Source organism: Daucus carota, chromosome 4 (genome assembly GCF_001625215.2).
Source record: "Daucus carota subsp. sativus chromosome 4, DH1 v3.0, whole genome shotgun sequence".
NCBI classification, from domain to species: domain Eukaryota; kingdom Viridiplantae; phylum Streptophyta; class Magnoliopsida; order Apiales; family Apiaceae; genus Daucus; species Daucus carota.
Genome location: NC_030384.2, coordinates 5,274,227 through 5,302,067, shown reverse-complemented (window position 1 = coordinate 5,302,067; position 27,841 = coordinate 5,274,227).

Sequence of the window (27,841 nt, the reverse complement as noted above, 5' to 3'; positions counted from 1 at the left end):
CAAAGCTGTAAGGTCAGACAATGGCACAGAATTCAAGAATCAAACTCTAATCAACTTTTACTCTGAAAAGGGAATTAGAAGGCAGTATTCAGCTCCAAGGACTCCTCAGCAGAATGGAGTCGTCGAAAGAAAGAATCGTACATTGATTGAAGCTGCAAGGACTATGATTGCTGAAGCAAAGCTTCCACTGTACTTTTGGGCTGAAGCTGTGTCTACTGCCTGCTATACCCAGAATAGAACTTTGATCAACAAGGATCATATGAAAACTCCATTTCATCTGTATAACAACAAGAAGCCTTATGTCAAACATCTTCATGTATTTGGAGCCAAGTGTTATGTTCTCAAGGATGGTGAAGAGAACTTGAACAAGTTTGAGCCAAAGGCATCTGAAGCAATTTTTGTTGGTTATACAAACAATGCTTATAGAGTTGTTGTAATTGATACTCTGTCAGTGAAAGTTAGTGTCAATGTAACATTTGATGACACTAAACTACCAAGTTTACAATCTGCTGATCCATCTGAATCTCTGAGGTTTGACAACTATCCAGATTCTGATTCAGATGATGATGTGCCACCTGAGCTTGCAACAGGTGATGACAACAATGATAATGATCCAGGCAATGGTGGAGGAAATGGCAATAATGCTGGAGATTCCACTGATGCTAGTGGTGGATCATCAAGTCAACCTAGCAACAGCTCAGGGGGAGCTGGTGGATCAACTAGTCATACACATCAGCCTAATGATGATACTGCTGAATCATCAAGGACACAACTTCCAAGGGAAAGGATTTGGAGCAGAGATCATCCCTTTGATCTGATTATTGGTGATCCTGATGTTGGTGTAAGGACTAGAAGTGCTACGACAAACGAATGTCTATTCTCTGGTTTTCTTTCACAATTAGAACCAAAGAAAATAGATGAAGCAATTGCTGATCCTGATTGGGTTCTTGCCATGCAAGAAGAACTCAATCAATTTGAGAGACAAGAAGTCTGGGCCCTGGTTCCAAGACCAAAAGGAAAGTCTACAATTGGATCTAGATGGGTCTTCCGTAACAAGTTAGATGGTGATGGCATTGTTGTAAGAAACAAAGCCAGACTGGTTGCAAAGGGTTATTCTCAGGAAGAAGGAATTGACTACGATGAAACCTATGCTCCAGTTGCTCGTCTTGAAGCCATCAGAATATTTCTTGCATTTGCTGCACACTCCAACTTCAAGGTTTATCAGATGGATGTGAAAAGTGCATTTCTGAATGGAAAGCTAGAAGAAGAAGTATATCTGGAACAGCCCCCTGGCTTTGAAAATCCAGAATTTGCTGATTTTGTGTACTTCCTATTCAAAGCTGTCTATGGGCTTAAGCAATCACCAAGGACATGGTATGACACCCTCTCTGAATTTTTAATTGAAAATAAATTTACTAGAGGTGTCATAGACAAAACTCTCTTTTACAAATTGCATGATAATGATATGATATTTGTTCAAATATATGTTGATGATATCATATTTGGTTCTACTAACGATCACTTGTGCAAGAGATTTGCTAAGTTGATGCAGAGTAACTATGAGATGAGTATGATGGGTGAGCTGTCCTACTTCCTTAGTCTTCAAGTAAGCCAAAAGGAAGATGGAATATTCATTTGCCAATCCAAGTATGTCAGAGATCTTCTTCGAAAGTACAATTTAGAAGACTCTTCCCCGGCAAAGACACCCATGGCCACTGCCACAAAGCTTGACCAGGATAAATCTGGTAAGAAAGTTGATATCACAAGCTATCGAGGTATGATTGGCTCTTTACTTTATCTTACTGCAAGTAGACCAGATATCATGTTTGCAACATGTTTATGTGCTAGGTTTCAAGCTGACCCTAAGGAATCACATCTTATAGCCGTCAAAAGAATCTTTAGATATCTTAAGGGTACACCTGGTTTAGGTATTTGGTACCCTAAGAATACTGGTTTTGACTTAACCGGCTATACAGATTCTGATTATGCAGGTTGCAGGATTGATCGAAAGAGTACGTCTGGAAGTTGTCAATTTCTAGGACGTCGGTTGGTTTCCTGGTATAGCAAGAAACAACACTCAGTGTCCACTTCTACTGCTGAAGCTGAGTACATAGCTGCTGGAAGTTGCTGTGCTCAGATTCTCTGGATCAGGAATCAATTAAATGATTATGGTATTTCTGTCGACAAAATTCCAATATTTTGTGACAACACCAGTGCCATAGCCATTTCAAACAATCCAGTGCAACACTCCAGGACCAAGCACATAGATATCAGGTATCATTTCATTAGAGAACATGTCATGAATGGTACTGTGGTGTTACATTTCGTACCCACAGCTGATCAGATTGCAGACATCTTCACTAAACCACTTGATGAATCCACTTTCTCTAAGTTGGTTTGTGAGCTAGGGATGTTAAATATGCCATGATTCTCTTTGTATGTAGCTTATATGTATTTTATATATTATTATATATTTTTTGAATTTTCTGTGTAATTGTATCTATTTTATTTGATTTTATATAATTGTTTGTAAATTATCTGATAATTTTATGTGTAATTATGCATGTTCATATCTGTCTCTATAATTTTCTAAGTGCTGCATACTCCCCTGTTATATTCTCCATGCATTTAGATAATTATATGTATCTATTTTGTATTTTTCAAAATTAATTAAACATAAATATTTGATTTTAAGTTAATTCATTTAATGAATTAAAGTTAAATTCATAAGTATTTATATTTAATTAAAGTTGAATTTTACAAAATATATGTGCACTATATTGTATATTATGTGTATTAGATTTTTGATTTTATGTGCTAAAGGTTTTATTGTTTTTAAATAATCAAAAATCATAATATATTTATTTTGTTTTGTTAAATCTGTCTTAAGGCTCGGTATGTCTTTTTCTTAAAAAGACATACCGCCTTTACCTTCTTCTGTACACTTCCTTGCGCGATATGACTTTCCTTAAGAAAGTCATACCGAGCTCTTCACCCTCCACATGCCATATATATGATATTTCGGTATGACATTTAACCTCAATGTCATACCGCACTACTCAATTAGTCATACTCACAATCTCGGTATGACATTACTTTGAAAAGTCATACCGACCAACGCAGTTTGGTATGACTTAACTTAGTAATGCCATACCATTTCACTTCATCTCCCTCAATACTCAACTCGACTGCCATTGCTCTCCCTTCGACTTTTTCAAGTTTTCGTGGTAAAACTTGCTGGTTACATCTCTTTCAAGCTTGAATGCTTGCTGGTTACATCTATTAATCAAGAAATCAAGTCGAATTGCTGCTGAAATTTTGAAAATTTCGAAACCCTTTCGACCGAGTCGACTGAGTTGACCGATTTCGAACGATTCTAGCCGGATTTTGAACGAGTTTGTAGCGATTTCGTGTTTACAGAACTGAGTTTTGACAGTATTGATCGATTTGTGACCTGTTGTCTCATAAGTGTTTGAAACCCTTGTTCTTGACTTCGAACTTTAGGGTTTTGTGAAGCATATTGGGGATTTTTGGATTAAGTGTGATTAAGGCCGTGTTTGGGGCTGTGATTAAGCCATTTTAAGATTAATTAAGTTTTAATTCGAATTTACTCAATTAATTCGAATTATTAATTAATTAATTGATTAATATTTAATTATTAATTGAAATTTGTGAGAAATTTGAAAATTATTATTTTATTTGAAAAATTCTCACTTAATTCAATTTTTAATTTTTAAAAAAAAATGGCCGGTCGCTTTGTAATTGAGGAGACTAATTTGAATGGATTTTTCGACCCCGAGGCCAGTTTGGCTCGTTTTAGACCGTGGGTCCGGTTTCTGAATAGCCAGTCGCTCGTCAGCACTGCTATTACAGCTCATGCAGACCTCCAGTTACAGCCAATTCAGGACTTCTACTCGACAGCCCTGAATACTACTTTGTTGGATAATCATCGGGTTTCTGGAGATATACACGGAGGACGTACGATTACTATCAGCACTGATGATGTGAATAGGATTTTGGGATTTCCAAGGGAGAATTTTGCTGAACTCCCTACTGAAGCTGAACTCACCAATTTCTTCGAGACAATCTTATATCAGGGAGAGATCAATTTGCCTAGAATGTTGAAAGGCAATCTGAAGCCTGAGTGGGATCTTTTCTTCGACACTTTGGCTAAAGTGTTTGCTCCGACCACTCGCAAGAACTTTAATGTAATAACCTCGCTGCTTCAGAAGATTGGGTTCAGCATTGTTTATAATCGTCGGATTAACTTTGGAAAGCTTATTCTTCAAGCCATTCTTTCCAAGTTGGGACCTCTTAGGAACAGATCTGTTGAACAGAACGCAAAGGTTTCCTGTTTCTATCCTCGCTTTATCATGTTGTTTCTAAATGATAAGATGACTGACGCTGAGAAGGAACACTACTCCAACTCTCCTGTGGCACAAGTTCCTCGTGCCTGCACCAAACTTATGACTCAGTTGGATAACAAGAACAAATTTGCAGCTATTCCCCTTGTCACTACTCCTTACATGCTACAAATGTTCAATGCTCCTCTTCAACCGTATCAACTTCAAGTGGCTCCTCCACCTCAACCTCAGCAACAACAACAGCAGCAGCAACCTCAAGAACCTCAACCCCTGCAGATTCAACAACCTACACAACACCATCAACAACAACTTCAACATCAACAACAACTTCTACAACAACAACAACAGCAGCAGTCACCTCAACAATCCTAAGAAGCACAATCTTCACACCATTCATCCAACCAATCATCATATCACTCCCCTATCCATCAACAAGAACAATCTAACCCTTCATTTGAAGATCAAACTTTGGATTATGATCTCTTCGAGCATCAACCATCTTCATCTGAACCTCTCCCACATCAAACACAATCCCAAATCATCCCACAAACACAATCTACCTCACAACCCCTTCCCACTGACTCTCCTATCAACCCAGAGCTGCAGTCCTTCCGTCAGGACCTACAGGTAGCTCAGGTACTTTCTAACTTGTCATCTAATTTTAATGTTGATACGTCAGATTATGGTTGTGATCTTGTTTGTGACCTTGATTTTGTTTTCCAGCCTACCAGCAATGAACCTGACAACACACAGGTTCATAACCTAGCTGACGATTCAATTCAACAAACTCTCGTTTCTCCAAACACATCAATCAACACTTCTATGCAACCTGTTCGTAAAGTTGCGAGGAAACGGAGTTCGAGTAGTTTAATGAGTCAACCCACAGCTCTGTCTCCCTCAAAGAAGCAAAGGTTGGAAGCCTTGGAGACAACTGTAGCCTCATCTGTGCCTTCCCAACAAGGCTCAGATTTTGAAATGGCAGATAAACAGTCTCTGGACCCATTCTCTCTACAGGATGTGGCCATTGAAATTGACCGTCCGGCCGCGGTAACTTGTACTGAGTCAAGCACTGCGCTAGCACTCACGCTAGTGCCAGCCCAAACAGATACACAGGTTACTATGTTTACTGAGTGCACAGATTTTCAAAATCAATGTATTATATATGAAAACTTTGCTGATCACCCTTTCTTTTCTGATCAGGCGGAACTTGGCAGCGTGCAAGTTAATCTGCCCTCACAGGCGTCCGGAGGACAATTTGTTCCTCCACTACCTTTGAACCCATCTCAGGGGACATTGGTAGTATATACAGGTACAGCAGGAAGAGTGAATGAACAGAGTGATGTAAGGCAAACACCGAGCGATACACATGCACGTGAGGCTAGTGAAACAGCTTTGAGTGTACGTGAGGTGAGTGCACACACTGACCCTGCTTTGTTTGAGGAACAAATGGCAAAGCTAAGAGCTGAGCTTGCCAGAATGATTGCTGAGAACGAGAAGCTCAAGGGTGCACAGTTGGTGACCCTGGAACAGAAAGCTGAGGAGAGGCCATCCAGTTCCTACAGGGATGAGCTTAAAGAGGAAATACATGAGTTGGCTGTTGAAATGAGGTCTAATCATGAACTTTACATGTCCAAATTTGAGACCATCGACAGCAAGTTAGATCAACTCCTCAGAAACTCAAACAAATCTGATGATCAACCCTCTGGAGAGGATCCCTCAACTAAGGGGGAGAATAGAGAAGACAAAGGTGACAGGGATGATAGAGGCAATAGCTCAAATCAAAGCAACAAGGATAATACCACTTCTGGATCTGCCCCTGACAAAGAAACTCATAAGTCTAAAGGCAAAGAACCGTTACATCAGTCCGACAATGTTTTCAATTCTGATAGTTATGATGACTATCCACAGGATATGGATGATGATGACATCTTCGATGCTACCTATCGTCAAGCAGAAGAAGAAGAAGGTAAATTTGATGAGGGTTATTTGTTTCAGGATGAAGAACCTGTTGACCCAGAACATGAGGAGAATGTCCGGAAGTTCAAAGCTGAAAATGAAGCTAGGAAGCGTAAGCTTCGTGATTTCCAAAAACTTCTAGAGGACAAGTTGATCACAGAAGAACAAATCAAGATCGAGAAACAGAAAATCTATGATGCTGCAATCAAGCAGAAGAATCTTGATATAAGGAGGAAAGAAGGAAAAAGCTGGGACATTGCAAGAAGAATCTTTAATGGACCTCAAAGGGAGCCTTTCGACGACAACAAGTTCTTATCTCTGATCTATGATCTTAGAGAGGTAAACACTGACGAGGATGTCTTTATGCATGCCTTTGCTTTGGAATTAAATTATGTGACTGTGGGGGTCAACAATTTGTTAGAGCAATGGGAGCTAATTGTCTATACACAGAGGAATGGTTCTTTCAGACTATCTGTCGAATCTCTGAAATCATTCTCTGTATCTGAGCTCTGGGTGCTTCGAAACAAGGTTAGGAGAAGCTCCAACCTGAATGAACTTCTTCGTGACAAACTGCTGGAACAAGTTGTATTCAACAGTCCTCAGGTTGTCAGGAATCCTTATTGTGTTAAGTTCGTTCACAAGGAGATCTTCAGCACTGTCTATCTCAACGAAGAAGCCTTGCCAAAGTATCCAGCTAAACAACTTGCTCTTGCCTCCACTCTTTTAAGAACCAAGGGCTTTGCTTCTAAAGCTAAGTCTGATGCTGATGATGTGATTCTTGCTTACTGCACTCGAAAGAATGTTGCTCAGTACTTTCGAAGGATGAAAAATGTTACAAAATCTCAGCCATCAGACTTCCGCGAAGACCCTGTGGATTTGGAAGTACTTCATCAACTGGCTCTGGCAAAGAAACGAAAGAAGCGTGGTGAATCCACTACATCTGAAGTGCCAACCAGGGAAGAACCATCAACTCCTATCCTTCACACTTCTGATATCGAAGAAGGAGAAGTTGATCTTTAGATTCATTAGGGATTTGTAATATATGTTCAATAAGAACATCCTTTTGAAATCTAATGTAATCTGTTGAATTCTGGTGAATGTTTAATGAAATACCAGAAACTTTTTGCTATTTTACAATTCATGGTTAATCCTTTGTCTTATCAGTTAGTTGAGTTATCCTCTCGATAATTTGCATGTTATGTTAACAAACAAATAGGGGGAGATTGAAAGGCATATGTTTAGCCTATTTGTAATTAAAGAGGTACCAACTCAACTCTGATAAGAATGCAAGTTAAATAGCAAGTACTGTTGAAGGAATCCGTACGAAGAACGTCAAGTGATTTATTGAAATTATATGTCTGAAGAATTTCAAGATGCTGCTGCACACCACTGGAAGAAGTTCATTAATATGTTCAAGCCTCAGTGTACAAATAATCCTTTGTAGCACGTCCAGAAGTCCAGAAGGTATAAAGTTTTAATACTTTATTTATTCAGAAGATTCCATACTATTGTTACTAATGAAGAAGAACTACGAAGACAAAGAATCGACGAACAAGCCACATCTCAAATGTTTATTTGATAAAGAATATTTAATTCAGCTAGATACAGATGAACCAAACAGTACATTTGTGTGTCAGCTATCCTAATTAAGTGTTCTGCATCAACTACAAGTGGCCGTTCGATCAAGACAAAGATCTACAAAGTTTAATTTAGCCGGAAGTCTCTGCTGTTGAAGAGATACAATATTATAAGTATTTATTTAATTATCTCACTAATCAAAATAATTAAATTGGTTGTATAATTTATTTATTAAATTAATTCACCTTCGAATTAATTTAATTTATGAATTTATATAATTAATATAATTAAGTGGGTAATTATCTAATATTTATATATATTAAAACAATTGATTTATTGCATATTTGGCTCGGTATGACATTTTCAGATAATGTCATACCGTGTCAGGGGAGCAGACTTTCTCAGTATTGGCCTTAAAATGTCATACTGATGTGTTTTGCTTAACTAAATCAATCGGTATGACTTTCCAAAGCAATGTCATACCGTGTACTTGATTCTGACTTGAACTGATATGACTTTGTGAATGTCATACCGTTTGTTGGTATCAGACATTCACTGGTATGACTTAATAAAGTCATACCGTGTCCTCTATTCAGGCATTTGGCTGATGTGCGTATGACTTTCATATATATGACTTAAAATGTCATATATGGCTCAACAGAATGGCTTATGAGTTTTATGTCATACCGAATGACTTAGTGGCCAAGTCTGAAAAAGTCATACCGTGCCTATGCAGTATGACATTCCTTATATATGTCATTCCTTCCTTGTTTTAGGGCATGGCTTTGTGTAATAATGTCATATCTTCCATTGTAATGTCATTCCTAAGCTAGAAAGTCATTCCTTTCAATGTCATACCTAGATCTAAGTGGTTTGCCTATAAATATGGCTTCACTTCTTCATTTCTCAAGTGTTCAAGCATTGTAAAAGCTTTCAAGTTGTTTGTAACTTGCAATTGTTATATCCACAGTTTTCTGTGCTTTGATCACTCGGTTGTTTTAATCACTAAACTAGAATACATCCTGTCGAATTTATTCTACGAACTTTAGTGGACATTAAAACGAACCTTATTAATTATATAACGACTTAAAACATTGTTATATTAATTAATTAAAATCTGATTAACAAGTTTAATTCAAATCAGATTATTCCGCCGCGATTTTTTAGTGACGATTGTATTCAACCCCCCCCCTTCTACAATCGTTTCAGGACCTAACAGAGAATCAGGGAATACAGTAGAAGACGTGGATTTGAATCGCTTGCGCCGTAGCGCTTAAGGTTAATATTCTGTTCGAACTTTTAATTAGTATCATAAAACGCATGCCAAGATTCAATTGTTCCCACAATGGCATCAGAGCCAGGTTGCGGTTCTGCGATTCGTGATATGTAGTCCATGTCATGATTATATATGCATGTATATAGTGGTTCTGTGATGCAGGTTGTTATCCACTTATTATGGCCGTGTTTTAATTATTCTGTTATGTTTGGATTCCACGTGGTTTATCGTGGCTGTGTTGTAAATCACGAGGGTTGATCGTGATAGTTTAGTCTTGTAATTTAATTTGTAATTGTTTTAGATTATGATCTGATGCAATAGAATAGGGTGGTTCGTCTGTACAATTTGTATGTAATTGTTTGATCAACGGGGCTGCAAGAAACAGAGATCTTCCGCTGCTGCGATCTGTTTTCGGGGGTGCTACACTGTTTTGGCCTTAACTTCTGCATACGATGTCCGATTTGGGCGAACGAGCACTTTTCGGAAATGGCAGAACGAAACAGACCTAGCTACTACTGGGGCGAGCCCGGTTGAGATGCTTTCAAAACTGTTTTTTGGAATTTTCCGAGACATTCTGAGGCCGTTTAGGCCTCCAAATGGGCTCTCGAAGTTTTCCGGAATTTTTCGAAGGATGAATTCAAAGCTGTTTCTTCCGGGGCCATAATAGTGGATGTGTATTTTTATGATTTACATAATTCTTGATTATGGGTATTATGTGTTTCTTGTCTGTGTTGTTATGCCATCTGATACTAACCCTTCGCAGGACATAGGGATGTTTTTCATTAATGCTTTAATCATGATAGTATGCTGCCATATTATGTGTTTTTTGTGTTTCTATGACCATGATAGTATGCATGTGGACTTCGAAAAAATAACATAGGGCGACGCATCTAGATTAAAATCCTCAAAGTAAATTCTAAGTGGGAGAGGGAATTAATATGGTATTAAATTCCATGGTCTGCATCATTGTTTGTATGTAAGTTAACATAAGACGAATATAAATTATATATTCGTCACCCATCGTGGCATGTAATTTATGGTGTCTAGAATGTTATAGATATTACTGGAACAAACTTCTTAAATTAATACGAATAAATACGAATTTTCTTTATCTCTAATTTGAAGAGACCGATGTGACTCCTCCACTGCCTAAAAATCAAACCATTGACGAATATTGAATTGAAGTATTCTATTCAAAGAATATTGGAAGGTATACATGCCACCCATCGTGGCATACCAGGTTCCATAGGTTTCGGATAATTTAAGATTTGATGATGGTATACACTTAGCTATGAAAAATAATATAGACCACCCCAACGTGGCTTGTTGTTTAGTAATAGGACCGAAGTAACGTTTAAACAAATTTAGGTTGTATACATGTCACCCATAGTGACGTACTAGAAACTTATGGTGTTTAAACATTGGTGCATTTAATTTTAATAATTGTTAGAGGAACCAACATGTCTTAATTATTAATGCACCCTTCTTTTTTTGTAATGTGAGTTTTTCATGCATGATTCTCAGGATAAAATGGGCTTTAGTCCACTGTACACCATACTTAAGGATAACAAACTTACCGAATCTAACTATTTTGAATGGAAACGTAATTTGGACATTGTGTTGCTGCTGAGGAGTACAAGTTTTGCACTTATGAACCCAAGCCTGAGCAGCCTGCTGCTGATGCTCCTGATGAGGATAAGGAGTATCATAAGCGGTGGACAAAGGCTGATGAGATGTCGCGATGTTACATTCTGGCAGCAATGTCGGGTGTTTTGCAGCATCAGCATCAGGCTATGGCCACTGCTTCGGATATGCTCTTTAATCTCAAAGAACTTTTTGGAGATCAGAATAGGGCTGCTAGGCAAGTAGCCAAGAAGGCTTTAATGAACACTCAGATGGCTGAAGGTACACTTGTAGGGGATCATGTTCTCAAGATGATGTCACATCTGAATGAGATAGAGATCCTTGGTGCTGAGCTTGACGGGGAAACCAAGATTGACATTATCCTTATGAGTTTGCCCAAGAGTTTTGAGCAGTTCCGCTTGAATTACAACATGAACTAGAGGCAGTATAGTCTTGCGGAACTGCTGACAGAACTTCAGGCACCTGAAGGATTATTTCGGCAGAGTGTTCAAGTGAATGTGGCTGAGAAAGGTTCTTCTTCTAAGCCGAAAGGCAATAAGAAGAAGAAAAAGGCTCAGACACAGAAAGCTGTGAAGGCAGTGGGAGTTCAAGGTGGTGTGAAAAATCCTATGGGAGAGTGCTACCGGTGCAAGCAGTCGGGTCACTGGAAACAGGATTGTCCTCTTCCTAAGAAGACAAACAATACTGGTATGTCTCTTTCTCTAGTTACAGAAACATTTATAGCGGCTATATCTACGAGCACTTAGTGTGTAGATACTGTAGCCACTGATCATGTTTGTAACTCTATGCAGGGGTTACAGCAATCCAGAATGCTTAGAGATGGTGAGATATACGTGTTCATGGGAGATGCTACGAAAGTAGCAGTAGTTGCAGTAGGAGTTATTCATTTATCTTTTGGTTCTGATATGATTTTGGTTTTGAACAATTGTCTTTATGTACCTTCTTTTAGAAGGAACTTGATTTCGGTTTCTAAACTTGCTTTGGATGGTTGTAATGTTTGTTTGGATAATAATGTTTCTATTTGCAATGGACGCCTACTCGGGCTACAATCAAATCCCCATGTTCGAGCCAGATCAGGAACACACCTCCTTCATCACTGACAGGAGGCTTTATTGCTATATCGGCATGCCGTTCGGTTTGCTAAATGCTAGGGCTACATATCAAAGGCTGGTCAACAAGATGTTTAAGGACCAGATTGTGAAAACAATGAAAGTATATGTGGGTGACATGCTAGTCAAATCAAAGGAAACTTATGATCATGTGACACACTTATCAGAGATGTTCGACATACTGAGGGATTACAGGATGAAGTTGAATCCCCAAAAGTGTGTATTCGGGGTTGAATCCGGCAAATTCCTGGGCTTCATTGTCAATCACAGGGGAATCGAAGCTAACCCTGCGAAGATCAAGGCCTTAAATGAAATGAGGTCACCTAGGAATGTAAAAGAGGTGCAATGCCTTACAGGCCGGGTTGCCGCCCTAAACCGGTTTATCTCGAAGTCCTCAGACAAATGTAGAGAATTCTTTGCAGCCATAAAAAAGGGGCAAAAATTTGAATGGACGACAGAATGCGAGGCTGCCTTCCTAAAGCTAAAGGAGCAACTTGGGAGCCCACCACTAATAGGTCCATTATTTTGCACATTTTAACTACCTATTTATTGCTTGTTTTCGTATTTTTATTAGTTAATTGTTTTGTTTTCAGGAGTTTTTAGAGAAATCGAGAATTCAAGAGAAAAACGAACAAAAAGGTGCAAGAAGGGAAAAAGAGGAAGAAAAAGAAAAAGAAGAAGAAGAAGAAGAAAAAAAGGAAAAGAAAATCAAGACACAAAGACCCTTCTACCCCTAAAACCCTAATCTAGGCCTATATAAACATCCTATTCTCTCATTAGCCTCCAACTTAGTCTACCTTAGTTTACCCTAGTTTTTCCTTAGTTGTTAGTAGCCTCCTTTATCATCTTCCACATCTAGAATAGTTTTTAGTTTATGATTTTGACTTGAGGTTAGTGGGTTTTGGTTAATTATATTTTATATAGGCTAGATTTAAAGTTTGGAATAATTTGGAGTTGTTTTGGTAAAAAATGGGTAGTTTAGGGGCTATTTAGTGTAGAATTTATTGTTGAATTTGGTTTAGAGGTTAGTGGGTTTTTATTTGTCATAGTTGGAATAGCTAGATTTTCCGGTAAAATTAATTTTCCGGCGAGATTTAAGCTATTCCAGGTTACCTCCATGAATTCCGGTTGATTTTACCGGTCGACGATCTTGCTGCTTGCTTTGTTAACATACAATCGCGCACATGTTTTTTTTATATATTTCTTTGATTTCTGGCGCGTGTCCTCGTGAAACCACCAAACCCAGTTTGCCATTTCATCCTCCTGTTTTATTAGACCACTGTCTGCTTAATATGTTTATTCTGCTTAATATCCGCCGCTTTATTTTCATTTTCATTTTTATCATTCTCGTTAATCGTTAATCGTTAATGCGTCTTAAAATCTGAGTTGTTTCGAATTCGTAACATAATTTTGATAGTTTAATTAGTGTAATTGTTAATTTAGATTTAACACTATAAAATATTAAATGTTAAATTAGATTAAATAAAATCATCTCAAAATCTTTTGGTCTAATTCGATTAAATTAGAAATTAAGTTTTTGCGAAAATAAATTTAGTCCTTGGAACGAATCTTATTATAACGCCTGTAATATTTGACTTATATATATATTATAGTATTTCATTTTGGTGATATATTAAATTTCGTGTTTTAATTGCCAAACTATGTGAATTTGACTCGTTTATCGTTACATGACTTTCGTATGTCGTTATAATGTACTTATATGACTTTTGGCGAATAATTCTCGCTACGCGATTAAATAATATTACTAGTTGCGACGGTTTTGGCTTTTTATTAATAAATGTGATCGTTGCCGTTACCCGATTAAATAATAATAGAGATATATGCGATTTAGTGATATTGATAAATTGCGAGTAGCCGATAAACTTTAACTTGTAAAATAGCGTTTGGTGTATATATTCTTCTCGAGATTTTACGTGTATTATACTCGTGTTTTATATTTATGTGAAATGTGACTATTAGAGCTCTACTTGTAATATTTCTTTTAAAATTCATTTCTTGTCCAAAATTTGTGAAAACTATTTTATTAAACTTCTAAAATCTCATATTATTTGTGATATTAATTTCATGATTTATCGATTTGTACTTTATTTATTAAAACTCATTCTTTTAATACTCTTTTAATCACACTTTTATTAATTATCAAAAGACTACATTACCCTTGCATGCATTTTACACCAATACTAGAGGAAAGGACAAGCTAGTCATTTCTACACCCACTACCACTTTTCTAGTCAAAAGAGGGGTCAAAGCAAGCATATAGCTCCACTTGTCACACCCTCTTTCACCCACCAAAACCCTCATCTCACTCCACTCTCTCTCATTTCTCTCATTTCTCTCTACTCTCTTCTCTCCCTCTCGGCTGAACCCAAAAACCAGCCCCTCTCCACCATTTTCTTCCATTGTTTCAACATTTCAAGCTTTGCCAAGACAAGCTCTACACCATTCAAGCTTGAACCTTCCATTTCGAGGTTAGATTCTTGTTGCATGTGTTAGTTGGAGCCGAAATGGGGCTTTGATCCTTATGGATTTAGAGTCACCATTTTGGAGGTTCCTATATGATGATCTTGATGTGTTTTTGGTGAGGTTTTACATCTCATTTTAGCCAAAAAGCACTTGATTCATCACCCTCGGCAATGAACTCAAAGAAAGCCGAGGGAATGGTTGTTTTCTTTGAAGTTTTGATGGTTTTGAGTTTGGTTTCTTGCATATTCGAAGGGTGTGATGCTTTGGTAAGAGTTTTGTGTAATTTCAGCCCTTGCATGCTAGTATTTTGATGTTATATGATGAGATAAAGCTATGTATGAGAAGCTCTAGTGATGCATGTTGAGTTATTTGAAAACCGAGTGTTAAGCTTTGAAATTTAGTTTTGTATGTGATTTTTGAGTAGTGCATGCCATGTTCTAAGTGTTAAAATGATAGTTTATGGTGTGTATGATGATATCTAGTAGTAATCAGTAGCTATTATGTGAATACCATGTTGATATACTCGAAAGTTTGCTCATATATGCTCCCTGAAATTCTGCTCTGTTTTACCTCTATAAATGCCTCGGTTTTACGCTTATATGAGGTTGGATTTTGTGATATCTTGCTTTGTGTGAATAGTCAGTAGATATATGTACATTGTAGGTTAGGTTTTGTGGTTTGGTTTGTTGGTATTTGGTGATTGGAAGGGAGTTAAGGTGGAAGGAGTCACACACACACCATGGCAGATTTTTGCACCTTAGAAACCATGAGAAATAGGTGTGTCATGCTTAGGCCCTCATAGGCCCAAGTCTCCTGGAGTTGGGACTTGATGTATACAAGTCTCCAGTAGCCATAAAAGTCATAAAAACAATCATTTACATAGATGCACACACAAATTTCAGAGTACACCCCAGAACAGGGCACTTTGAGATTAATTGTATCCTTGAGTGGTTAACACCTTGTCATTGATGAGGCCCTCATGGGGCCTTGATTTAGTTGAACTTAGGGAAGTATTAGGAAGCTATTTGAGTCATTGTATTGGTGTAGTGAGTGAGTTTAGTAAGTCTCAAGTTGTTAAGTTCATGGCAGTCCCCACAGCAGAGCAGGGTGCTCTGTGCCAACTTTGTTTAGAGGCCCAAGGAGGCCTGAGCAAGGCCTTAGTGTCATTCCAAGTGCACAACTTAGATTTAAGTCTTAAGTACCCAGTAGAGTCACAATTTCACCAAGGCACATAGTGGAAACACTTGTTTTTGCCAAAACCCCCAAGAGGTGCCAAACTGCCAAGGCAGAATGGTCACTTTGGTACACTAGTTTTAAGGACCCATATAGGCAAGACCTTTGAGTCACACCACTTCATAGTATTAGTTTAAGATTGTGTTAACCTTTAGAAATTGGTTTAGAGTCAATACCTTAAGTGGAGATGCCTCATTTCCACTAAAGAACACAAGTGTCACACATGGAGTCACATTCTAGTACCAACTTAGGATGCATTGCATTTGAGTGTGTCATCAGTGAGGCCTTGACCTCATATTGAGTCCATGAGTTAGTTTTAAGTCATATTAGAGAGTGCAAGTTAGTTTAAGTCAATTCACTTAGTGTAGATGCATTCTTTACCAAGGCACCCAAGTGTCGCCAAGGTAAGCATACTAGTGAGTCACTTAGGTTGCACTTCACTTGTAAGTCTTGGGAGGTGAGGCACAAGTGTGCCTTACTATTAATTTGTTAATTTGAGGTCATTAGAGTATGGTTAGGAGGTATTGGTCTTAGACCTTATGTGCTACTTGATTAAATGCTTAATTGATATAGGAATAATTAGAGATATTAAGTAATATAAGTTAAGTAACTAAATGCCATGCTTTACTTGTTATGTGCATTACTTGATGATTATGTTACTTGTTTTAATTAAGTTTAAGTGTATATTGTATATATATGTATATATTATATATATATATATATGTATATTTATACGCGAAAGGGTAGTTAGTGACGAGGATACTACTAATTATAGGTGCAAGTAGGAGGCCAGGCAAGGAACCCCTAGAAGCATCTATACAAGAGTGCAGTAAGCTTTATCCAGGCAAGTGAAACTCTTCCTTTATACTTGCTTTGTAATTGTATACCCTGTGAACGTTGAATTACCGTTTATTTAGGATTGAATTACCTTATCACCCCTTGTGATCATGACTTTGGATTCCAATAATACCCTTAACACTTGAATTACCTTTTTCATGTAATATCACCTTACAACCACATGATTATACTCCAATAGTCCCTTGATGAATAATGAGAACTTGATACCCCACATTAACCTGAATTATCTCTTTGGGACCCTGATCTTAATAACATTTCCTATTTTAGAAAGATCACTTGTGTTTTGAAAACACCCTTGCTTATAACTTGTCTTTGATCAAGACCCCTTTTTGAAAATGATTTGATTAGAAATGACCTTAAAAGGAATTGGTTAATAATTTATTTAGACTGAGGCGCCAGTCAATTATTGCAGCATCAGTAGCGGGGAGCCTGATGTCTGTTTATGGCCAATGTGTGCCGAGGATCCTCCCTGGTTGAATCACTTTATGTGGTTCGGAGCTTGGTGTGGGCTGATCACCCCCCAATGCTCGTAGCGCTGTGTGTTTCCAATTCCAATAAATTGATATCCCACATTGCACCTTTACTTGTGTTTATACCTTGTGATATCTGTTGATGCTTTTGCACTTGATTATATTGCAAATTGTGAACTGTTTTATTACTGCTTTCACTTGCTGAGCGTTATGCTCATTTATATTGTTGTTGTTATAACCCTTCAGTGAAACCCGAGAATGGCCCGTTTCAAGCAGACCGCACGTAAATCCACCTCAGGCAACGGGATTGCTTTCCGCCGTATGATGGGACAGGTTGGGAACTCGTAGTTCCCTAGTTAATTTCTTTTGAACTTTTGGGATTTAAAACTTGTAGTAATGACTTAGTTTTAATTTGGATTTCTATTTGGGTTGTAATAACTTTAGTTGTTGTTCATACTCATTCCTGGTGATTCCGGGAGTGTGGATTTAGACTTGTAGATTAATATTTATAACTCTGTAGTTTAATTATATTTATCGATATGCATGCTTTAGTCGGTTATTTAAGTTGGGTCCGTCACAGTTGGTATCAGAGCGACAGGTTTGAGTCACTGAACAACATAGGATAAATGAATATAAGATAGGATTTAGAGGTTAAGATGAACTTAGATCATGTGGGACTTGGGGCGTTAGAATCTTTTAAGTTTTCTCACCCTTTTGACTATAACCGCGTATATATATATATAACTGTTGGCAGGCATCGTCATCTTCTAGTCCCGGATTCCCGACTACTGTTCCGTTCCCGCTTTACGAGCAGATGGTGAGACTTACTGACCGACTCGAGGGCCAGAACACGATTCTCCAGCACCGGATTGACCAGCTGTACCGTGAGGACTTTGATGATGAGGGCAACCGTCCCCGTTTGATTGCTAGGGTCGAGGAGATCATTCGCATGGCCGAGGACCGTTTGGCAGCTATTCCACCCTACCGCGAGCGTGAGAGCCGTATCACTTTGACCGCCATTACTGACGAGCTCCGCCGTGTGATTAGCAGTCTCCGTGAGCCAGTTGCCAGTCCATCAGCTTCACCAGCATCATCACCATCCCCCTAGACTATTCCTTAGTCTATTTATCTTTATTATCATGCTATCCGTACTTTGACTTTCCATTCGTACTTTGTACCCCCGGATTGTTTCGGGAAGACTTTTATTTGCACTTTATTCCGTCCGTACTGTTCCGTACTTATCATTTGAACTAATGTTTAATCTCGCACTTTGACTATTTATCTCATTTTGTCATTACCCGTGTACCATGCTTAGACAGAAATTGCCATGTTAAACCTTTAGAACTTGATCATGTTTAAACTTTCCAATATACCATGATATGACTTTGACCGAATAATTATACCTTTGCAATGTGATACCTTAGACTCTAATAATACACACATACCATGATGCCATAATAATTACCATAAACCGTTACCATGTGAATAACTCTTGAATAATACCTTTGTACCCAATATTCCCTTTGATATAACTTGTATGCATATATTGAACTGTGAATAAGCTTTTCTTGTCTACATTCAGAATCATGCCTCCTCGAAGAACCCGCAACACCACCAATGAAAATACCGAAGAACCACCACCAACCTTGGCTCAACTTATGCAACTTCTTCACCAACAATCTGTTACCCTTGCTCAACAACAACAATTACTTCAACAACAACTCCAGCAACAACAACAAGCACCACCACCACCTACTACTTTCAAATCTTTTCAAGCTGTGAAACCACCCGAGTTCCGAGGAACTCAAGACCCTGTTGAAGCTCAATCCTGGCTAAAGGAGATGGAGAAGGCTTTCACCTTGGCTGTTGTAACTGATAATAAGAAGGTTGAGTATGCGTCATATTTTCTGAAAGACGAAGCGAATTACTGGTGGGAGTCAGCCCGTGCTTTAGAAGAAGGTGAGGTTATTGCTTGGGATAGATTCAAGAGGATATTTCTAGACAAGTACTTTCCAAGGTATATGCAAACTCAGATGGAGTTGAAGTTCTTTGAATTGAAGCAAGAGGGAATGACTGTTGGGGAATATGAGAAGAAATTTACAGAATTGGCAAGGTTCGTGGGAGATTATGTGGACACGGACGAGAAAAGAGCGAAGAGATTTCAACAAGGATTGAAGCCTTGGCTACGAAGCAGAGTGGCTGCTTTTGAATTAGCCACATATGCTGAAGTGGTCCAGAAGGCAATGGTGATAGAAGGAGAAAGTGATCAGAACCAGAAGGAGAAGGATAACAAGAAGAGAAATTTTGTGAGTAAAGGTGAAGGTTCGGCTCAGGGGAGCCAAAGTGGAAAGAATTTCAAGAAGTTTGGAGTTCAGAATCAAGGAGGTCCCCGAGGATTCAAGAAAGGTGATAATAGGTATGTGAGGAAGATTCAAGGACCGAGTGGTCAAAGGAGTCAACAAGCAAATTCAGAATGCAAGTTCTGCAACAAGAAGCACACTGGAAATTGTAATAAGGCTGATATTGTCTGTTTCAAGTGCAACTCGAAGGGTCATTATGCAAACGAGTGCCAGAATTCGAAGCCTTCTGTTACATGTTTCAAGTGTGGAAAGACCGGTCACATGTCAAGGGATTGTAAAGCTCCTGGAACCAACAAGTTGATGCAATTGGCAGCTACCTCTTACAATCAAGGAATGACATCTTCTGCTCCGATTCTGCAACTACCTTCTACTCAAGTCTTTGAGTCTGCAACTCCTGTTTACCATCCCTCTTATCCGGCTCAAGGAAGGACATTCAACATGAATATCAAAGATGCTATTCAGAGTTCTGAGGTTGTGGCAGGTACGCTTTCTGTCAACAACAACCATGCTAAAGTGCTATTTGATTCTGGAGCTACTAGATCTTTCATATCTGAATCTTTTGTTGGCAAGTTGAATTGTGCAATTGAACCATTAGTTGAACCCTTATCTATCATTGTTGCTAATCAAGAACAAGTATCTATTAGAAGTATTTGCCCCCGATGTACTATAGAGATTTCTGGCTTTAGTTTTCCTGCTTCTCTTATACCTTTTCGATTAGGAGAGTTTGATGTTATATTAGGTATGGATTGGTTAGCAGAAAATGGTGCTCAAATAGACTGTAAGAAGAAGAAGATAATCCTTAAGTCTCCTCAAGGCAAGAAAGTAGAGTTTAAAGGGCAGAAACAAGCTAAGACATTCTTGACGATAATTGAAGCTAAGAAGTTGTTAAGGCAAGGTTGTGAAGGTTATTTGGCTCATGTAATTGATAGATCTAAAGAGACGCCGAACATAGAAAGCATTCCGATAGTTAATGAATTTCTTGATGTATTTCCTGACGATCTTCCTGGATTGCCTCCCGACCGTCAAATTGAGTTTTCTATCGACTTAGCACCCGACACGGAACCAGTTTCAAAGCAACCGTATCGAATGGCGCCAGCAGAAATGAAGGAGTTGGCCAAGCAATTGCAAGAATTGTTAGACAAAGGAGTTATAAGGCCGAGTGTATCCCCGTGGGGAGCTCCAGTTCTTTTTGTGAAGAAAAAGGACGGAAGCATGAGATTGTGCATCGACTATAGAGAATTGAACAAGCTGACAATCAAGAATAGGTATCCTTTGCCTCGAATCGACGACTTATTTGATCAACTCAAAGGAGCAACTTACTTTTCGAAGATTGACTTGCGTTCGGGATATCACCAATTGAAGATTAAGCCGGAAGACATTCCAAAGACCGCTTTTAGAACTCGGTATGGGCATTACGAGTTTCTAGTTATGGCATTCGGATTGACAAACGCACCAGCCGCCTTCATGGATTTGATGAACCGTGTATTCAAGAAGTATTTAGACAAGTTCGTCATTGTATTCATCGACGATATTCTCATATACTCGAAATCTGAAGAGGAACACGCTGAACACCTGAGGATAGCTTTGGAAACATTAAGAAAGGAGAAGTTGTATGCAAAGTTCTCAAAATGTGAATTTTGGCTACGAGAAGTGCAGTTTTTAGGGCATATTGTTGGAAGTGAAGGTATTCGAGTGGATCCAGCAAAGATAGAAGCTGTGATGAATTGGGAGAGGCCAAAGACCCCAACTGAAGTTAGAAGTTTCATGGGATTGGCCGGATATTATCGAAGGTTCGTGAAAGATTTCTCGAAGATTGCAGTACCGTTGACAAGATTGACTCGGAAGAATGAAAAGTTTGAATGGACCGACAAATGTGAAAAGAGCTTTCAAGAGTTGAAACAGAAGTTAGTCACCGCTCCAGTTCTAGCTTTGCCAGATGATCAAGGAGATTTTGTTATCTACAGTGATGCGTCGTACAAAGGACTAGGTTGTGTTTTAATGCAACACGGGAAAGTGATAGCCTACGCGTCAAGACAACTCAAGCCACACGAACAAAGATATCCGACTCATGACTTGGAATTGGCAGCAATTGTGTTTGCTTTAAAGCTTTGGAGACACTATCTTTATGGCGAGAAGTGTGAAATATTCACGGATCACAAAAGCTTGAAGTACATTTTCACGCAAAAAGAGTTGAACATGAGGCAGCGAAGATGGTTGGAATTGATTAAAGACTACGACTGCATGATTAACTATCATCCCGGAAAGGCGAACGTAGTAGCAGATGCGTTAAGTCGCAAAGAAAGGTTGAATATGCTGACCATGGCTCAAGAACTATCACAGGAATTTGAGAAGATGGGAATTGAAATTCGAGCTCCTAGTGCACCTACAGAAATGATTCATACCATGACTTTTCAGCCTAAATTGATAGAGAAGATAAAGAAGTGCCAAGAAGAAGTGATGAATGAAAAGATGAATGAGTTAACCGGAGAAGAAATTTGTACACAGAAAGATAACCAAGGAATCTTGAGGTTTTCATCAAGAATTTGGATACCAAATGTGGAGGAATTGAAGAATGAAATTTTGAAGGATGCTCACAATTCAGAATTTTCTATTCACCCCGGAAGCACAAAAATGTACCAAGACTTGAAGCAAAACTTTTGGTGGCCAGATATGAAGAAGGAAATTGCTCAATGGATTAGTAAATGCTACACTTGTCAAAGGGTAAAAGCTGAACATCAGAAGCCAAGTGGATTGATACAGCCGTTAGAAATACCAGAATGGAAGTGGGAGCACATTGCAATGGACTTTATAGTCGGATTGCCAAGGACGAAATCTAATCATGATGCTATTTGGGTAATAATTGATCGGTTGACCAAGTCGGCTCATTTTCTGCCAATTAACGAGAGATTCTCAATGGACAAGCTGATTCACATGTATTTGAAAGAGATTGTTACTCGTCATGGAGTTCCAGTATCTATTGTGTCAGATCGAGACCCTCGTTTTAACTCAAGATTTTGGAAGCAATTTCAAGAACATTTGGGAACTCGACTCAAGATGAGTACTGCCTATCATCCACAAACGGACGGACAAAGCGAGCGTACAATTCAAACTATCGAAGACATGTTAAGGTCTTGCACTTTAGACTTCAAAGGAAATTGGGACGAGCATTTGCCTTTGGTTGAGTTTTCGTATAATAACAGTTATCATGCCAGCATTGGAATGCCCCCGTACGAAGCTCTTTATGGAAGGAAGTGTAGATCTCCGATATATTGGGATGAAGTTGGAGAAAGAAAAGTAATTGGTCCAGAATTGATCCAGCAAACAAAAGAAGCAGTAGAGGTGATTCGAAGAAGATTGATTGCAGCTCAAGATAGACAACGAAAGTATGCTGACCCGCACAGAAAAGATGTAGAGTTCGAAATTGGAGAAGCTGTTCTGTTGAAAGTGTCACCATGGAAAGGAATAGCAAGATTCGGAAAGAAAGGGAAACTGAGTCCAAGATTCATTGGTCCTTTTGAGATTTTAAGCAGGATTGGGAAAGTGGCGTACGAACTAGCCTTACCGCCTCAAATGCAGCACGTTCACAATGTTTCCATGTCTCATTGCTTAAGAAGTTCAACCCCGACACCAAGTGCATTATAGAGAATGAACCAGTTGAAATAGAACCCGATTTGTCTTATATCGAGCAACCGGTTAGCATTCTAGATAGAAAAGATAAGGTGTTAAGGAATAAGACAGTTCCTTTAGTTAGAGTTTTGTGGAGGAATCCCAAGGTTGAAGAATCAACGTGGGAATTAGAAAGTGATATGTTAGATAAGTATCCTCATTTGTTTACTTAGATTCTGGGGTCAGAATCCTTTTAAGGGGGGAAGGATGTAACGCCTGTAATATTTGACTTATATATATATTATAGTATTTCATTTTGGTGATATATTAAATTTCGTGTTTTAATTGCCAAACTATGTGAATTTGACTCGTTTATCGTTACATGACTTTCGTATGTCGTTATAATGTACTTATATGACTTTTGGCGAATAATTCTCGCTACGCGATTAAATAATATTACTAGTTGCGACGGTTTTGGCTTTTTATTAATAAATGTGATCGTTGCCGTTACCCGATTAAATAATAATAGAGATATATGCGATTTAGTGATATTGATAAATTGCGAGTAGCCGATAAACTTTAACTTGTAAAATAGCGTTTGGTGTATATATTCTTCTCGAGATTTTACGTGTATTATACTCGTGTTTTATATTTATGTGAATGTGACTATTAGAGCTCTACTTGTAATATTTCTTTTAAAATTCATTTCTTGTCCAAAATTTGTGAAAACTATTTTATTAAACTTCTAAAATCTCATATTATTTGTGATATTAATTTCATGATTTATCGATTTGTACTTTATTTATTAAAACTCATTCTTTTAATACTCTTTTAATCACACTTTTATTAATTATCAAAAGACTACATTACCCTTGCATGCATTTTACACCAATACTAGAGGAAAGGACAAGCTAGTCATTTCTACACCCACTACCACTTTTCTAGTCAAAAGAGGGGTCAAAGCAAGCATATAGCTCCACTTGTCACACCCTCTTTCACCCACCAAAACCCTCATCTCACTCCACTCTCTCTCATTTCTCTCATTTCTCTCTACTCTCTTCTCTCCCTCTCGGCTGAACCCAAAAACCAGCCCCTCTCCACCATTTTCTTCCATTGTTTCAACATTTCAAGCTTTGCCAAGACAAGCTCTACACCATTCAAGCTTGAACCTTCCATTTCGAGGTTAGATTCTTGTTGCATGTGTTAGTTGGAGCCGAAATGGGGCTTTGATCCTTATGGATTTAGAGTCACCATTTTGGAGGTTCCTATATGATGATCTTGATGTGTTTTTGGTGAGGTTTTACATCTCATTTTAGCCAAAAAGCACTTGATTCATCACCCTCGGCAATGAACTCAAAGAGAGCCGAGGGAATGGTTGTTTTTCTTTGAAGTTTTGATGGTTTTGAGTTTGGTTTCTTGCATATTCGAAGGGTGTGATGCTTTGGTAAGAGTTTTGTGTAATTTCAGCCCTTGCATGCTAGTATTTTGATGTTATATGATGAGATAAAGCTATGTATGAGAAGCTCTAGTGATGCATGTTGAGTTATTTGAAAACCGAGTGTTAAGCTTTGAAATTTAGTTTTGTATGTGATTTTTGAGTAGTGCATGCCATGTTCTAAGTGTTAAATGATAGTTTATGGTGTGTATGATGATATCTAGTAGTAATCAGTAGCTATTATGTGAATACCATGTTGATATACTCGAAAGTTTGCTCATATATGCTCCCTGAAATTCTGCTCTGTTTTACCTCTATAAATGCCTCGGTTTTACGCTTATATGAGGTTGGATTTTGTGATATCTTGCTTTGTGTGAATAGTCAGTAGATATATGTACATTGTAGGTTAGGTTTTGTGGTTTGGTTTGTTGGTATTTGGTGATTGGAAGGGAGTTAAGGTGGAAGGAGTCACACACACACCATGGCAGATTTTTGCACCTTAGAAACCATGAGAAATAGGTGTGTCATGCTTAGGCCCTCATAGGCCCAAGTCTCCTGGAGTTGGGACTTGATGTATACAAGTCTCCAGTAGCCATAAAAGTCATAAAAACAATCATTTACATAGATGCACACACAAATTTCAGAGTACACCCCAGAACAGGGCACTTTGAGATTAATTGTATCCTTGAGTGGTTAACACCTTGTCATTGATGAGGCCCTCATGGGGCCTTGATTTAGTTGAACTTAGGGAAGTATTAGGAAGCTATTTGAGTCATTGTATTGGTGTAGTGAGTGAGTTTAGTAAGTCTCAAGTTGTTAAGTTCATGGCAGTCCCCACAGCAGAGCAGGGTGCTCTGTGCCAACTTTGTTTAGAGGCCCAAGGAGGCCTGAGCAAGGCCTTAGTGTCATTCCAAGTGCACAACTTAGATTTAAGTCTTAAGTACCCAGTAGAGTCACAATTTCACCAAGGCACATAGTGGAAACACTTGTTTTTGCCAAAACCCCCAAGAGGTGCCAAACTGCCAAGGCAGAATGGTCACTTTGGTACACTAGTTTTAAGGACCCATATAGGCAAGACCATTGAGTCACACCACTTCATAGTATTAGTTTAAGATTGTGTTAACCTTTAGAAATTGGTTTAGAGTCAATACCTTAAGTGGAGATGCCTCATTTCCACTAAAGAACACAAGTGTCACACATGGAGTCACATTCTAGTACCAACTTAGGATGCATTGCATTTGAGTGTGTCATCAGTGAGGCCTTGACCTCATATTGAGTCCATGAGTTAGTTTTAAGTCATATTAGAGAGTGCAAGTTAGTTTAAGTCAATTCACTTAGTGTAGATGCATTCTTACCAAGGCACCCAAGTGTCGCCAAGGTAAGCATACTAGTGAGTCACTTAGGTTGCACTTCACTTGTAAGTCTTGGGAGGTGAGGCACAAGTGTGCCTTACTATTAATTTGTTAATTTGAGGTCATTAGAGTATGGTTAGGAGGTATTGGTCTTAGACCTTATGTGCTACTTGATTAAATGCTTAATTGATATAGGAATAATTAGAGATATTAAGTAATATAAGTTAAGTAACTAAATTCCATGCTTTACTTGTTATGTGCATTACTTGATGATTATGTTACTTGTTTTAATTAAGTTTAAGTGTATATTGTATATATATGTATATATTATATATATATATATATGTATATTATACGCGAAAGGGTAGTTAGTGACGAGGATACTACTAATTATAGGTGCAAGTAGGAGGCCAGGCAAGGAACCCCTAGAAGCATCTATACAAGAGTGCAGTAAGCTTTATCCAGGCAAGTGAAACTCTCCTTTATACTTGCTTTGTAATTGTATACCCTGTGAACGTTGAATTACCGTTTATTTAGGATTGAATTACCTTATCACCCCTTGTGATCATGACTTTGGATTCCAATAATACCTTAACACTTGATTACCTTTTCATGTAATATCACCTTACAACCACATGATTATACTCCAATAGTCCCTTGATGAATAATGAGAACTTGATACCCCACATTAACCTGAATTATCTCTTTGGACCCTGATCTTAATAACATTTCCTATTTTGAAAGATCACTTGTATTTTGAAAACACCCTTGCTTATAACTTGTCTTTGATCAAGACCCCTTTTGAAAATGATTTGATTGAAATGACCTTAAAAGGAATTGGTTAATAATTTATTTAGACTGAGGCGCCAGTCAATTATTGGCAGCATCAGTAGCGGGGAGCCTGATGTCTGTTTATGGCCAATGTGTGCCGAGGATCCTCCCTGGTTGAATCACTTTATGTGGTTCGGAGCTTGGTGTGGGCTGATCACCCCCCAATGCTCGTAGCGCTGTGTGTTTCCAATTCCAATAAATTGATATCCCACATTGCACCTTTACTTGTGTTTATACCTTGTGATATCTGTTGATGCTTTTGCACTTGATTATATTGCAAATTGTGAACTGTTTTATTACTGCTTTCACTTGCTGAGCGTTATGCTCATTTATATTGTTGTTGTTATAACCCTTCAGTGAAACCCGAGAATGCCCGTTTCAATGCCCGTTTCAAGCAGACGCACGTAAATCCACCTCAGGCAACGGGATTGCTTTCCGCCGTATGATGGAAGGTTGGGAACTCGTAGTTCCCTAGTTAATTTCTTTTGAACTTTTGGGATTTAAAACTTGTAGTAATGACTTAGTTTTAATTGGGATTTCTATTTGGGTTGTAATAACTTTAGGTGTTGTTCATACTCATTCCTGGTGATTCCGGGAGTGTGGATTTAGACTTGTAGATTAATATTTATAACTCTGTAGTTTAATTATATTTATCGATATGCATGCTTTAGTCGGTTATTTAAGTTGGGTCCGTCACACTTAGATTACTAAAACGGGATCGTGCACTTGCGATAATTTCAAATCTTATTTTGAGCACATCAAGTGTTCTGGTGCCGCTGCCCGGGGGGACTAAAATTAATTTTCGCGCCTTAATTTTTAGTTTTTCCGATTGTTTTTTTTTTTATATTTTTCGCATTTTCTCACTTCTTTTTGGTTGAATTTTAGGAATTGTAGAATATGAGCTAGCTTGGAATAAGTGGAATATCTTGAGTATTGGAAGCTTGCTGGGTAACTTGTATCTCTCTCCTATTTCAAATTTTGTATTTAGAAATCACAAAAAAAAATCTGAAAATTGAAAAAACACACAAATTGAAAAATTTAAAATCCAAAATATTAGATAGAAATACATATGTATTGCATCATGCATTAATCACTTAGGAGCACATTGTCTAGATTTTAATTTTTGGCTTTTATATTTTCGTACCTTTGATTGTGGTGATCGCTGGAGGACCCCAAGGTACGTTAATTTCTTCTTTCTTTAGATAAAACACGTAGTGTAGAGCATCCTAAGTGTTTACCTCTTTTATTATCTCGTTGTGTGGAGCATCATATAAATAAATCTTAA